Raw genomic sequence first — 16,106 nt, 5'->3', positions numbered from 1 at the left:
ATTGCTCTGGAACAACCGAACTAAGTCCACAGCATAAGTTCGTAACTGACTCGGGCGCTCTGACAGCTGCCGACAGACTGGTTCGGAATCAGAGAGGCAAGTTGATCCAAGCATCCGGGTAAGTTCACGTGACCTTCGCCCTTTAAAGAGTTATGCTGAGACCAAACAAATAAAATATTTGTTAGTCACCGATGCCGGACGGCACGGCGATGATTCTCTTAATGCATAAGCTCAAAAGGCGAAAGTCAATTGCCTTCAAAAGACCGAGTCCCTGATGGCAAGAAAATCTCATAGACGTTGGATCTCAGCTTAAGGAGAAACAACACTATGTGACGTTGAAGACGAAAGGTAGGCAATGAATGCAACCTACGTCTTCCAGCTGAATCGAGAGAAGGAATCTCAGATTCTAAACCTGTGCTTACAATGACTGAAAAACGCTAACCGCCATTTCATTGCTGTCCGTTGTGCAATGAAAGCGGGGCGTTCTTCAGTAATGAAACACAGGGGAGTGCCGCTTGAAGAACTGCTTCTCATGGGCTGAACGTTTGAAGTAGAGCTGGCAGGTGTGGGAGTAGGCGATGTCTTTCAATACATCTGCTAATCCGGGGTGAACAATGAACAATTGTACACTCCGAATACAAAGATATTTTGAGGACAAACTCAGATTCCGCAAAAATCATTCGCATTATCGGGATACGATGCAGCAAGAGACTATTAACAGAATCTGTTACCGTGCGGTAAACAGAAAGATGAGAGTCGAATAGATATCTCTGTTTAAAATTCTCGCAATACGAAGACGATGAATAACTAGCGTTTCACAGCAGTAAGATAGTCCATTCATGTATGAGAGAATCCCCGCCCTTAATCAGAGACTTAAGTCAATGATTGTTGGGCAGAGATACGGTTGTTATTCAATCCAAGCAGGTGAGAAAGACATAAACAACCGTCTATCTCAAAGCGGCAGCTGATACTGAAATGCCTCGGGCAATTCAATACGCAGTAGCTGTCGCTGACTCGTCATCCTGAGTTGCCAAGTAATCCTTTCCCACGAAGGAATGCGTTCGCTAGAACCACAGAGCATAAAAGATATGCCCGAGCAATTATATTTAAGCGAAACGAATTTCGGTAAATATAAAAGCTTAAATGGTGTTGTTGTGACAACACCATAAGTATATAAAATTGAAACTGGAAACTCCTGGGAGGTTGCAGGCAACCCGGGTTGCAGTTCAATTAGAATACTTTTCGTCTAAGTCGCAATCCGTAGAATAACCAGGATATGCGCCATACCCCTCGGACCATTCAACTGCTTAGCAGAATCATGTCGCGAGGTTAATATACGTAGTATATATTTTGTAGGATTCTGAACAACGATCTCCATCCTAAATTCTTCCTTCAAGAAAACAAAATAAGGATTGGAGATTGACCACCTTCGTTCTCTATTAAAGAGAGTGAAGGAGAAGTCTTCCTCGAAGGAAAGCTTCAATGGTGAACAGAATACTAAGACGATAGTTCCAGCCAAACTGGATATTCCCGTCCGTCTTCTCTATTCCAGGTTGGTCGCCTACTGTGAGATAGTCTTCTTTCAGCAGCAGTCTTCTTCCTAATGCTAGAAATTCCAGGAATTCGAGCATAGGCGAGGTTCCCGTTATACGTGTAACATATCGGGGATTCTCGTCTCGCTCACTTTGGACCGTGGGTCTCGCCTTAAGTGTTTTGGAGATCGTAAGAAACTCTAACACTCTGAATGCGCTAGAAATTCCGTAGAATTCTAAGCAGTCTGCGAAACCCCCACCGAATTCGTCAAACGATATCGGCTGGTGGGTCCCTCTCGATTCCCGTAGAAATCGAGAATGGGGCAGGATCCCTCCTCAACGACCGGGGCTTACGTCAGGTAGGACCCGAAGGTCCCCCCCTGGTAGCGCAGTCCCCAAGTGGGATCCTACAGAGAAATCTATGTAGGATCCTTCCCTTTCCTCGTAGCCGTAAGGAGAGAGGGAATGGGGGAGGAATTGGATACTCGCTCGCCTTCCAGTGGAACTAGCAGTTTGGAGAAGAGTAGGAGCAGCCATCGCCTTGCGGCGATGGCCTCTCAGAGTCTGGGAAAACGTATCGTCAGGAGAAAACGTTTTCCCGAGGAGGGTTACGAACTCTCACTGTAGGTAAGGGTCTGCCGCCACTGTGAACGTCGTCTGGGTGGGGCTGATTGACACCTGACAGGAGAGAGCCGATTATACCGTCCTCCGACTCATTCCAGTCCTCGTCGAGGTCGAAACCTCTCAGGAGGACCGAAGGAGTATTTAAATACGGTGTCCGAAGACACGTAGAAACGCCGCTGTCGCAGTAGAGGAGGTGGAAGTAGCTTGATCGACCGGCCAGAACTGAGAGAGCCTTCTTGTCCGAGACGAGAGACTCTGGTTCAAGACAGAATCGGCAAGCTCCGATCGCGGCAAACCCACCGTCGGTTTGGGTTCCCTCCTCCGGGGCCCCAAAACGACTCGAGCAGAGACATGGGCTCTGCTGGTGGGAGCGGCGATCCTTCCCCCCTCCCCCGTCGTGTGCTGACGAATCAGTGCAGTAAACCTGGGTAAAGTTACTCTGAATCTCTGGAAGTACCGCGTCTTGAGGAGTAGGACCGTCCAGTCCCTCCAACAAGAGCAGCTCCCAGGACCCTCCTCCTTCAGAAGAAGGGCCAGCAACAGATTTCCCTGACGGTTAGCCTCCAATCACTTGCGCGTACGTCCTGGTTGGTCCTAAGACCAACCTGGCACGTGCGGCGTCGTGGACGGGATCGTGAGCGGCGCATCCCTCTCACGATCACTCCTATATACTTTCGCTCTTCCTGGCGTATGCCGAGGAAGTTGAAGGTGATCGGAGAGACAGAACTGACGCTACCCCCTCTCAATGACGGTCGCCTCCAATCATTGCGCGTACGTCCTGGTTGGTCCTAAGACATACGTTGGCACGTGCGGCGTCGTGACGGGATCGTTGAGCGGCGCACCTCTCACGGTCACTCCTAGCTACCTCGCTCTTCCCGGTGTAGCCCGAGGAAGTTGAAGGTAGTGGAGAGACAGACCTGACGCTCCCCCCCCCCCCCGCTCGCTGGCAGGACCAGCGTAACGTGGGGGGCTGCAGCCGATCACCAACCCGCGGTGGGGATCGATTCTGCAGGCCTGGCCGTGACCGCTCACTATGGCGAGCGGCTCGACTGAGAACGTCGACGCTGATGTCTAGCGTCAGGCGAGCTGTTGCTGGTTACCGTCTCCGCCCGGTCCCGATAGGGGCGGCGTCAGGTGACCTGCTGGCCCAGGCTCGGTTGTCCGCGGTGAGACCGGCGAGCGTCCTCTCGGCGCGTCGAGCCGCTGGTACCAGCCGTGGCTGGTACCGACGACCGCGGGGACCCACCCCTTCCTCGCCTCAACCCGTGGCTGGTCAGCGACCGTCACGTCAACCCGAGCAGCCAGCTGGTCGCTGCGAGAGCGTCCACTGGCCATAGCGAGAGTCGTCTGCACGACACTCGCCAGTCTTCTGCTCCGCGCTTCGGTCTTGGCGGCGAGCGAGCTCGAGTGTCAAGACTTTGGCTGGACGGTCTCCCGCGGGAGAGGGAGTCCGTTCATCGGTACTTCTCGCTAACGAGAAGCCGAGGCGGATCCTGGTTTAGCGGCAGAACCGCTAAAACCAGCGAGGAAGTGCCAGCCGGAAGCTGGTACTCCTCTGGTCCCCGTCTTCTTCTCCTTGGTAGAAGAAAAGCGGGCCCTGTTCCCGGGGCCGAGCAGGAGGACAGCAGAAGAGCTCCCCGAATCGCCGGAGCGAGACGGGCCCTTAGAAGGTCCCGAAGGAGCCTTCTTAGGGGGGAAAACCCGGGTTACCAGCTGGTCGCTGCAAGAGCGGTCCGCTGGCCTGGCAAGAGTCACCTGAGCGTCTCTCACTCTGCCTTCTGCTCCGTGCCGCGTCTTGGCGCCGAGGCGAAGAACTCTGGCGCCGAAACTTGGCTGCACGGTCTCCCCGAGGGAGAACGTACACTCGGGATCTCTCGCGAACGAGAGACCGAGCGGAACCTGGCGTAGCGGCATCGCCGCTAGCACCAGGCGAGGAAGTACCAGAGCTAACCGATACTCCTCTGGTCCCCGACTATCTCTTCCTTACGGAAGGGGAGACGGGCCCCGCTCCCGAGGAGCAGGAGGAGACCAGAAGGACCCCCGTCCCACCGAGGTGGGACGGGCCCTTAGAAGTTCCCGAAGGATGACTTTTTCTTAAGGGGGGGGAAAAAGGGCAAGGCCCTTCCTTTTCGTTCTTCGGCTTATGGGCCTTAGAAGTCGTAACAAAAGGGGAAGAGGCAGCAGCAGCAGACGATGAAGACGAAGATGACAGCCTCCTCTTCTCTCTTCCTCGTCAGCTCTCGCAGGACAGTCGTCAGGTCCTCCATCCAGGAGGGAGCCGGGGCAGTTGCCGAAGCAACAGGGCCCGACTGCACTGTCCGGAAGGACCTGGGACTGGGGAAGACACACCGTGGGCAGGACCAGCATGGACATGGCACAGGAATCAGGAGCAACAGGAACAGCAACCAGCTCAGGAGCGGCAGGAACAGCAACCAGCTCAGGAGCGGCAGGAACAGCGGCAGCGGTAGACCCAGAAGGGACAGCAAGCCAACAGCGGGAATCACATCAGCGGCAGGTACGGCAGGCCCAGCGATCGCCTCGTAGAATCATCGGCAGCCAGCGGAACCTGGGTCCTGGCGGCCGGTCCAGGGGCGAGCTGCTGGAACAGCGGAAGTCTGGGGCAGGCAACACGAAGAAAACAGGCGGCGGCGGCAACCCCACCTCGGTACGGCTGCGGCCCTAGTAGCGGCAGGACGGCGTCCTCGACAAGCAGCATGGGGAGTGTAGACCAGGAGGGGGGGTGGGGAGCAGCATAAGGCGGCCGTGGTAGTAGTGGAGACCGCCCCAGACCTCGCTAGACGCTGCAGCAGCCCGTGGATGCTAGGCACGCCCCTGCCTGCCTCCGCGGTGGTCCATACCTGTCCAAGGTCGTCTCCCACGGATGTAGCACCTGCGGTAACATAGATAGATTAGTAAGAGGGGTTCCCTCACGCACGGGGGGAAGACATGCCCCACCCCGAACGCAAGGAAGACCCCAAATACAAAATACAACGAAGAAGCTGAGCGGGGGGCAGGAAGGAAGACGAAGAATCGGATACCAAGGGAGTCGCGGGAGAGCTTTCCGACGACTTCCTGGCAGACCTTCGCTTCCCTACCCCCGCACAGCAGTGAAAAGTAATATGAAAATGAAACAGAATACTGCCCTTGCGATTCACTTCATAGAACTTAAAGGGGAAAAGATCAATTCCCGGGTAAGAACGGAAACTTGATCCAATAATATGATGCTATCATAAAATATATATGAAAATGAAACAGAATACTGCACTGCGATTTCATTTCACATAAAAAAATCGTAAGGATCAATTCCCCGGGTAAGAACGAAAATTGATCCAAATTAAATTTCATGCAAGTAAATAAATGAAAATGAAAAGAATATTGCAATTGCGAATCCACTTTCATTGCATTCTATTATACAAAATTAAAAGGCTCGTGCCGAGCGCAAAACACACACTCGGTAACAAACGCACAGGGCAAACATATAATGAAAAGAGTACTTACATTTTTCAATTACACACTTTCGCCCACAAAAATACATGACTCGGCGCGAGCGCGCCCGCCCTCGGCACCGAGACATAATTCAAGGGTTCAATTCATGAAAAGAGAGGAAATCGCCGCATCTACGGCGATAATTCCATGTTGGTTCATAATTAAGTTAATGAAAATGAAAAACAGTGTACTTACAGTTTCATTTTCAAGTCAAACAAACCATTAGTAGAAAACACAATATAAACCAGAGGCATTACTACTATTGAAGCGGGCAAGAGAGCGATGACGAAACACGTCCTTCACACCCCGGCCGGAAAGCAAAAGTGATTTGTTTACCTCCCAGTCGCGCGCCTTGTTCGAAGCTTACGACCGTTCCAGCTGCCGCTAGCTACTTCCTATTGTTAAAGGACCGATGGTTTGTATTACGTATCGGAACAACTGAGAGAGCCTTCTTGTCCGGAGACGAGAGACTCTGGTTCAAGACAGAATCGGCAAGCTCCGATCGCGGCAAACCCACCGTCGGTTTGGGTTCCCTCTCGGGCCCCAAAACGACTCGAGCAGAGACATGGGCTCTGCTGGTGGGAGCGGCGATCCTTCCCCCAGGTCGTTGTGCTGACGAATCAGTGCAATAACCTGGGCAAAGTTACTCTGAATCTCGGAAGTTACAGCGTCTTGCGAGTTAGGACCGTCCAATCCCTCCAACAAGAGCAGCTCCCAAGACCCTCCTCCTTCAGAAGAAGGACCAGCCAGATCCCTGACGGTTGCCTCCAATCACTTGCGCGTACGTCCTGGGCTGGTCCTAAGACCATACCTGGCACGTGCGGCGTCGTGACGGGATCGTGAGCGGCGCATCTCTCACGATCACTCCTATATACCTCGCTCTTCCCGGCGTATGCCGAGGAAGTTGAAGGTATTGGAGAGACAGAACTGACGCTACCCCCCCCCCCCCCTGACGGTCGCCTCCAATCACTTGCGTGTACGTCCTGGCGGGTCCTAAGACCATACGTGGCACGTGCAGCGTCGTGACCGGATCGTGAGCGGCGAACCTCTCACGATCAGTCCTAGCTACCTCACTCTTCCCGGCGTGCCCCGAGGAAGTTGAAGGTAGTGGAGAGACAGACCTGACGCTCCCCCCACCCGGCTCGCTGGCAGGACCAGCGTACGTGGGGGGGCTGCAGCCGATCACCAACCCGCGGTGGGGATCGATCTGCAGGCCTGGCCGTGCCGCTCACCTGTGGTGAGCGGCTCGACTGAGCACGTCGACCCCGGTCCCGTGCGTCAGACGAGCTGCTGCTGGTTACCGTATCCGCCCGGTCCCTGTGGGTGCGGCGGTCAGGTGACCTGCAGAGCTCACTTTCGCGGTGAGACCGGTGAGCGTCCTCGCGGCACGTCAAACCGCTGGTACCGTCGGTCGAGGGGACCTGGGGGACCTCTTCCCAGCCTCAACCCGTGGCCGGTCAGAGACCGTCACGTCCAACCGAAGTACCGGCTGGTCGCTACGAGAGCGGCCGCTGGCCTGGCGAGAGTCACCTGAGCGGCTCTCGACAGTCTTCTGCTCCGTGCCTCGGTCATGACGCTGAGCGAACTCAGGCGTCTTAACTTTGGCTGCACGGTCACCCGAAGGAGACCGTACACTCGGAACTTCTCGCGGACGAGAAACCGAGCCGGTACCTGGCTTAGCAGCAGAGCTGCCAAGACCAGGCGAGGGTGTACCAGCGGTAGCCAGCACACCCTTGGGTTCCCCGTTCCCAGGAAGGAAGGAGGAGACCAGCAGAAGAACCCCCCCGTCACACCGGAGGAGTGAGACGAGCCCTTCGAAGTTCCCGAAGGAGTCTTCTTAGGGGGAAAACCCGGGTTACCAGCGGTCGCTGGCCGATGCGGAGCGGCCGCTGGCCTGGCGAGTCACCTGAGCAGTTCTCGCCAGCCTTCTGCTCTGTGCCGCGGTCCGAGACTTGGCGCCGAGCGAACTCTGGCGCCGAAACTTTGGCTGCACGGTCTCCCGAGGAGAGCGTACACTCGGGATCTCCCGCGAACGAGAGACCGAGCCGGAACCTGGCGTAGAGGGCATCGCCGCTAGCACCAGGCGGAGGAAGTACCAGTGCTAACCGATAATCCTTTGGTCCCCGTCTATCTCTTCCTTACGAGGGGAGACGGGCCCCGCTCCCGAAGGAGCAGGAGGACCAGCAGAAGGACCCCCCGTCCCACCGAGGTGGGACGGGCCCTTAGAAGTTCCCGAAGGAGACTTCTTAGGGGGGAGGCAGCCTTCTTCTTCTTCGGCTTATGCCTTAGAAGTCGAAGGGGAAGAGGCAGCAGCAGACGAAGACGAAGATGACACCTTCCTCTTCTTCGTCAGCTCACGCAGGACAGTCGTCAGGTCCTCCATCCAGGCCGGAGTCAGGCCTATTGCCGAAGCAACATGGCCCGACTGCACCTGTCCGGAAGGACCTGGGACTGGGGGAAGAACACACCATGGGGCAGGACCAGCATGGACAGGCGCAGGAACCGGGAGCGACAGGAACAGCAACCAGCTCAGGAGCTGCAGGAACAGCGGCAGCGGTAAACACAGAAAGGGGACAGCCAAGCCAGTAGCGGGAACCACATCAGCGACAGGTACGGCAGGCCCAGCCATCGCCTCGTAGAATCATCGGCAGCCAGCGGGAACCTGGGTACTGGCGGCCGGTCCAGGGGTGAGCTGCTGGAACAGCGGAAGTCTGAGGCAGGCAACACGAAGAAAACACAGGCGGCGGCGGCGGCGGCGGCATACCCCCCCTCGGTACGGCGGCGACCGGCCCTAGTAGCGGCAGACGGCGTCACCGACACAGCATGGGGAGTGTAGACCAGCGGGGGGAAGCAGCATAAGCGGCCGTGGAGGTTGTAGTGGAGACCGCTCCAAGGTCACCGCCCCAGACCTCGCTAGACGCTGCAGCAGATCGTGGATGCTAGGCACGCCCTGCAGCCGCAGTGGTCCATACCTGTCCAAGGTCGTCTCCCACGGATGTAGCACCTGCGGTAGCACAGACAGATTAGTAAGAGGGGATCCCTCACGCACGGGGGGAGACATGCCCCACCCCGAACGCAAGGAAGACCCCAAATACAAAATACAACGAAGAAGCTGAGCGGGGGGCAGGAAAGAAGACGAAGAATCGGATACCAAGGGAGTCGCGGGAGAGCTTTCCGACGACTTCCTGGCAGACCTTCTGCTCCCCTACCCCCGCACAGCAGTGAAGAGTAATATGAAAAATGAAACAGAATACTGCACTTGCGATTCACTTCATAGAACTTAAAGGGGAAAGATCAATTCCCGGGTAAGAGCGGAAACTTGATCCATAATAATATGATGCTATCATAAAATATATATGAAAATGAAACAGAATACTGCACTTGCGATTTTCACTTTCACATAAATAAATCGTAAGGATTAATTCCCGGGTAAGAGCGGAAATTGATCCAAAATTAAATTTGATGCAATTAATAAATGAAAATGAAAAGAATACTGCATTGCGAAACCACTTTCATTGCATTCTATTCATACAAATAAGAGGCTCGTGCCGAGCGCAATCACGCTCGGCAACGAACGCACAGGGCAAAAATATAATGAAAAAGAGTACTTACATCTTTCAATTACACACTTTCGCCCAAAATACATGACTCGGCGCGAGTGCGCCCGCCCTCGGCACCGAGACATAATTCAAGTCAATTTCATGAAAAGAGCGGAAATCGCTGCATCTACGGCGATAGCTCCATGTTGTAATGAAAATGAAAACAGTGTATACTTACAGTTTCATTTTCAAGTCAAACAAACCATTAGTAGAAAACACAATATAAACAAAGCATACGACGATGAAGCGGGCAGAGAGCGATGACGAACACGTCCTTCACACCCGCGGCCGAAAGCAAAAGTGATTCTTCACCTCTCGGGCGCGCGGGCGCGCGCACGATCGGACAAGCAGTTAACTACCGTTCTCCCCTTGTTCGAAGCTTACGACCGTCCCAGCTGCCGCTAGTTACCTTCCTATTGTTAAAGGACCGAGGGTTTGTATTACGTATCGGAACAAATCTATTTCAATTTATGTCGGGAATCCTTATTTTTCAAGATGGCATGATCACGATGAAGTGAAAAAACTTATGATTTCCAGAAAATAAAACAACTTACAATGGCACATTGTATACTAAGCTTCCTTAACCCAACCTAACCTGTTGTGACCTACCTAGCAAAGGCCACTACTTAATAAAAAAAATTAAAATAAAGAAAATAGGTCACACTATAAAAAGTACTAAATCTGTGGCTCGAAGCAGACTGGTTAAATAGGTTCGCCTAACTAGTGACAAAAATGTAGTAAGGATATTAGCGATGACAAGATTTTCTGTGTACTAAAGATGACAGTTGAAAATGCAATGTATTAGTGACAACAAAATTTGCTGTGTATGTACTAAAGTTGACAGATACTGCCATGACCGCACTAACGTTGACTCATAAACTGCAGCCTTTGAACCAATGGCCGCAGATAAGTGATTGACTCGTTTTTGTTTAAATTTATTTTTATTTTTAACTCAAGGATTACATAATTGCACAAAAGGGTATTACTATTGGAGTAGTATTTACTCAATTTTTTTGTATAGTATATATAAATATTTTTTATTTAATAAAATAACTTTGGCTAAGTATGTTTTAAATTGTAGATCTTCCACTTGGACATGGTTATAAGAACATATCACATGAAATTAAAATTTTTAATTTTTCCTCTACCAGGAAATGAAGTAGGTGGGTGGCAAACAATTCACATATTTCACATACATAATGTCATTCTGCTCACAATCTGACCTATAATAATAACTGCCCTGAACATATATGACACTCCCTTTCGCTCACCTTCAGTTACCAACTAATTTGTTGGTTCACCAATATTTTTGATAATATTCTCCAGTATCCTTTTTACTGGCCGTGTTCAGAAACAATAAATAACTAAAGCAGAAAATTTTTACTGTTCTTTATCCTCAATCGAGGGAAGACATGAACTGTAAGCTTTCAGTTAGTTTGGTAGAATGGATTATCGTCACTGTTCCTAATGAAGCCTTTACTGTGTAGACGTTAGTACACTTCTGACATCCTGTGTCGTCACAAATACAGATAGAGCAAAAGGTGTCGTCATTAGACCGCACATTGAATATTCTGTTGTTACAAGTACACATGGAGCAAATTTGTCAATGTTAACAAGCTAAATGACCTGAACGATTATGATACAGTGCACAGAATGCAATGATATGAGTAAAGTAAGTCGCCTGGTCGATAGGCTAACTCATCTGGTGGGATGCCATACTATTTGATTCACAACTGCTTTCAATATTTATTTTACTAAGATTTCGCATGATTATTCTAGTCCATATAGCAGTATCCTATCACTCATTTTGTTGATCAAACTTGAATTGTACTTTTTTTCATCAACTAAATACAGAGTCAAATGTGGCAAAATGTGCAAAGGATATCACTGGCGATATTTCACTCTGATCTGGCTGTAGGCTACCTCCTGCCGAGCCTGCCCACCACAATAAAACACAGGCTAATGTAAGAATATAAAAAAATAGCCCACTCTAATCATCTAACAAAGGCAATGCAGGGGAATGCTAAGCTGGGCTAGTCCTTTTACCTACAATCTGGGAGATGATCTTTTACATTTGATGAAATTCTAAATAGCCTAATTTCACTAGGAAAAATATAGGTACACAAGGCTAGTCTTAATCTAAATGCTAGCCTACCACCATATGCTAAGCTATTGAATATCAAAATTAACCTAGGGTAAACCACCGCAGACGATCTATCATTATCACGCTGGCCAGGCCTTATTCACTCGATATTTAATTGGTGAAACAAGAATACAATTACAACTTTAAGCATACCATTCAAAAGATTGAGTTTCGTCAACATAATGTGATATATGAAAGACCCTTACGAACTAAAATAAGCATGTGAGCTCTTCGTAAAATATGTTTCAAAGGTAGTTTTGAAATCAAATATGGCGGCAATCGTGTGGCTGGACGTTCTAACCACAGACAATCTTTCCCAGCCTTCCCAGCACTCATTTGAACAATGTTAGCATATATATGTAACATTTATTGATCTTACTCAAGATTGCAATTGTAATCAACACAATAAAACAACATTTTGTTGCCTATATTAGGTAGTGAAAGTCTTGAGCTCCTGCTATCGCCACCAACAACTCATGACTGATGACCATCTCCGGTGTCAGGACGCGTTAAAGTACTTTTTCGGAGGGTGGCCAAAACTGCGGTAGTAAGAGAGTTGGCCAGTCCAGTCGGTTGTTTACCCGGTATTTCTACAGAACCAATCCGTGGTAGACTATGGCATTTGACGTTTTCCTATGTTATTTTACTTACTGAACATGAATTTAAAGTAATATTTATCCGGACGACTGTAATTAACCCCCAGGGGCCAGTACTAAACACGGCGAAATACACTGGACGCCCCAATCCCTAGTGGATGTCGTATCCGCAGTTACGTTCCTTGCAGTTCGTGTGGAACTAGTACTCTTTAGAATTACCCTGCAAGATACGTAACCGTGGATATGACATCCACCAGGGATTGGGGTGCCCAATGTGTTTCGCCATGTTTAGCACTGGCCATTGGGAGTTAATTATAGTCGTCCAAATAAATATTACTTAAAATTCGGTATTTCTACAGAAGCAGTCTGCACGGACTGGAAGGAACGTAACCGCAGATACAACATCCACTAGGGATTGGAGAGTCCAATGTATTTTGCCGTGTTTAGTACAGGCCCCTGGGGGGTTAATTACAGTCTTCCGAATAAATAGGGTAAAACACCACGGCAGGCCAAACAGGCCACCTACAATCAACGCTTGCCACCCTCCGAAAAAGTACATTATAACGCGTCCTGACACCGGAGATGGGCATCAGTCGCGACTTCTTGTTGGTGAGAAACGGAGCTAAAGACCTCTACTCTCCTTTCGAAGTAAGTATTTTCTCCAAAGTTAGAAATTGGCCAAATTTTAAGATTTAAACAGAGGGTACTGAAAAGGGCGTCCACGGCAGTGGAAATCTCACCAAAACGCTTTAGAAATTTTTACCTACAACTAAAAATGTTTCGAAGATTGACGCCATCTCGATGTTTACGGAGTCGCTTGTGTCAACAAACTTTCCATTTCCTGTGATAAATCCGCACACCACTTGTACCCACAGACGCTGGGGCACTTTTCATCACAACAATCGAAACACGGTTTCTCACCAACAAACAAGTTAGGAGTAAACAGCTGTTTTGGTAGATGACGAGAAGCGTGCTCTTAGCTAATTTTTAAATAAATAGTAAAACATCAATTTTTACATATTTATGATGATTAATTTGAAAATATTCGTTATTGAAAAAGTAACTCGACTCTGACTCAAATTTAAGTAATTATTTTTCTGAATTAGAACGTTCTTTTAAGTTCTGTATTATGACGTCACGACATCTTGACTTTCGTACCTATTGTAAATAATTGCTATACTCAACTGTCTTGCAGAACAGTTTACCAGTTATTCATGCAGATTGTTATCAGCTATTCATGTAATTGTTATAATCGTAATGCAAATATATATCTTTATTATTTACTTTTTGGGATAAGAAGATGTTTTACGCCGGATACGCCGTAGGTTGACGCATATCGTTTTTCCGGTCCCTGGCCTATCTGTCTGATTTCGCACCATAAGAAATTATGGGGCCGAATTTGCAATGACCAGAAAGTCGTTAAAAGAGGAAAGTTAGCATTGAGGGGCATATGTTTTGACTGAGAAAAATACAAATTTATTCAATAGCTAGCTTGTAAAAAATACTTGGTTATAAAAACTTGATTGACAACTAAGCAGCATGTCTACTATGGGTTTCAAAGACAGTGCAAGCACGTTTTCGGGCAATACCTATTTCTGTAATGAACACTCGTAACAGAACGAGATTTTGCTATAGTGCATTACACCCAGTGCCATAATTTATAAGGGTATCATGAATCACTAATCGTAAAGAATAACGACACTTGTCCTTGTACCAAGAGACAAAAGCTCCATTATGCAGAAATTGATATGAACACGCGTAAAAAGCTCCACCTAACCCCACCCCCCCTTCCATCGCCATCCCTTTCCTTCTCTGTTCCCGTGCCTTCCTTTCTCTCTCTCTCTCTCTCTCTCTCTCTCTGTTGCCATACGGTTTGTGTTGACCCTCCAACCTGGGTATAAGACTATACACAAAACGTTGAAATTGGTGAAATTAGGCTATGTATTGGAAGTATATATACATAAATATTAAAACAATTTTATCATTATTGCATTACTATGACAACTAGAATTCATGGAAACAGTTTATAATAATGAAACGGCGTATGTGTGAAGCCTCCACTAATGTGGCAACGATGATTTTGCCATTCTTAGCATGCAAACATTAAAGGTTACATTTATTTCTGGCATACGATTATTAAAGAAATTCAAAATACTAATATAGACTGAAATCAATGAAAAGTGCTAGCAAAAACAAAAAAAAAAAAAATATCTGTATATAATTCAGTTATCCGTAGTCGTTCCTCTATGCACGTATCCGTAATCGTTCCTCTATGGTTTTCGGCAGCCAGATGTACGAAAACGTTAGAAACATTTGATTGTATCTACTTTAGAAATATCTGTAATTTTTCGGGGTAATTTGGTTGCAAAAAAGGGATAATATACATGAATTAAATCAAAATTTTTAAATAAAGTAAATTTAAACTAAATAACAAGTAAAGTAAACAATTTAGGGAATAAAACTTTGCAGTTTCGTCGTCTGTCGTCGTCTGCTGTTCGTAACTGTGTTTGTGGCGCGCGCGCTTAGAAACCAGGAACAGCAACGGGTTTAAAGTGCAATGTGGAGTGAACTGAGACCAAAATGTGTATAATAACAATCAAATAAGCACTGTGGAGTTTCAGTTGTGATGGCAGTAAGGATAAAAACCACCGATTACAAGGTAAGAATGAATTCAGTTCAAACCATAACCCCGGGAATAACAAGTTTCATACTTTCACTAATATAGGCAATAAAATTTGTTTTATTGTGCTGATTACAACTGCAATCTTGAGTAAGATCAATAAACGTTACATATATACGCTAACATTGTTCAAATGAGTGCTGGGAAGGCTGGGGAAAGATGGTGGCCGTCACTGATCAGAACCTTCCATGCAAAACGTAGCCGCCATATTGGATTTCAAAACTGCCTTGAAAACATATTTTACGGAGAGCTCACATGCTTATTTTAGTTTGTATGGGGCTTTTATAGATCACATTATGTTGATGAAACTTCAGTCTTTTAAATGGTATGCTTAGAGTTGCAATTGTATTCTTGTTTCACCAATTAAATATCGAATGAATAAGACCCGTCCACCGTGATGAGGGTTGGCCTGCCGTGGTGTTTTACCCTATTACTTGAAATTCTTGTTCATTAGGTAAAACTGCACAGAAAAACTGCAACTGCCATAGTCTAGGCCGTATTTCTGGCTAAAAAATTAGCATCGAACAGGAACACGTAGGTAGGCTATTGGGTACCTGACAAAAGACTTCTAGCTACATTACCTAAGCCTTTCCAGTTACACAAACAGGTGTTCACGACAAATTTATAAACAAACTTACGAAAATCACTACTTACACGATTAGTGCGCCCAATTTCACTTCAAGTTCGTTAAGAAAACCGAATTTTCTGAACAAAGGAGACTTTATTACCCAACAAGAGACTTTTACACTTGAGCCTTTACATAAACAGGTGTTCATCAGTACAAAGGAAGCTATCTCACCTTGTTCACATCAGGCTACAGGCTAAGCGAACTGGGGCGCCCAATGCAGAATTTAAAATATAGAGACACATTTATGAACAAAAATTAAATGAACATCACAGAAATAGTTTAAATAACGTAAGAAATTCTCTGGCCATTGTGTTGGTTTGGTGACCTTCGCTCCGCAACCTGTCACTTTCCCGAATTCCTTCAAATCACCAATATTCCTTTAGCCTCTGAAAACTTCACAGCTGAAAACTATATGCCGGATACAAACTGCTTTCCAAATATCGGTCCATTTCATCAAAAATCGAATGAAATAGCAGCGAAAGACTAGCCAACAAAAACAAAACAATCGCAGCTGAGCGGTCCGTGGGTTGAGAAGGTACGATCAACGAAAACGTTTATCTTGAAAAGTGACGCTATCTTAAGCCTTATTGGCAAAAAATTTTTGCCACAGAGACTTGAAACCACTTATTCACCTCGTGTACCGTTACTTACCGGAATGGAAGTGTCAAATCCGAAGAAATTGTCGTTGTCCATAGCGAATTACGCTGTACGCTGTCATGGTTTCTAAACCCAGTGAGTTCCAAGGTTTTTTTGACTTGCGCTTGAACAGTTGATAATCTCGGACTAAATTCAATATTTTTGAGATAAAATCCATTTAA

At 47.9% G+C, this 16,106-nt stretch overlaps 1 pseudogene; it reads right to left on the bottom strand.

The window, feature by feature from the left end:
• LOC135197138 (protein PAT1 homolog 1-like) overlaps positions 1-16,091 on the bottom strand; it is a 91,135-nt pseudogene extending 75,044 nt beyond the window's left edge.
• Between the last annotated feature and the right edge of the window lie 15 nt (positions 16,092-16,106).

The sequence above is a fragment of the Macrobrachium nipponense genome, chromosome 18 (genome assembly GCF_015104395.2).
Source record: "Macrobrachium nipponense isolate FS-2020 chromosome 18, ASM1510439v2, whole genome shotgun sequence".
Classification (NCBI taxonomy): Eukaryota; Metazoa; Arthropoda; class Malacostraca; order Decapoda; family Palaemonidae; genus Macrobrachium; species Macrobrachium nipponense.
The sequence above is the reverse complement of the archived record's forward strand: the minus strand, read 5'-3'. Positions and strand labels throughout refer to the sequence as shown.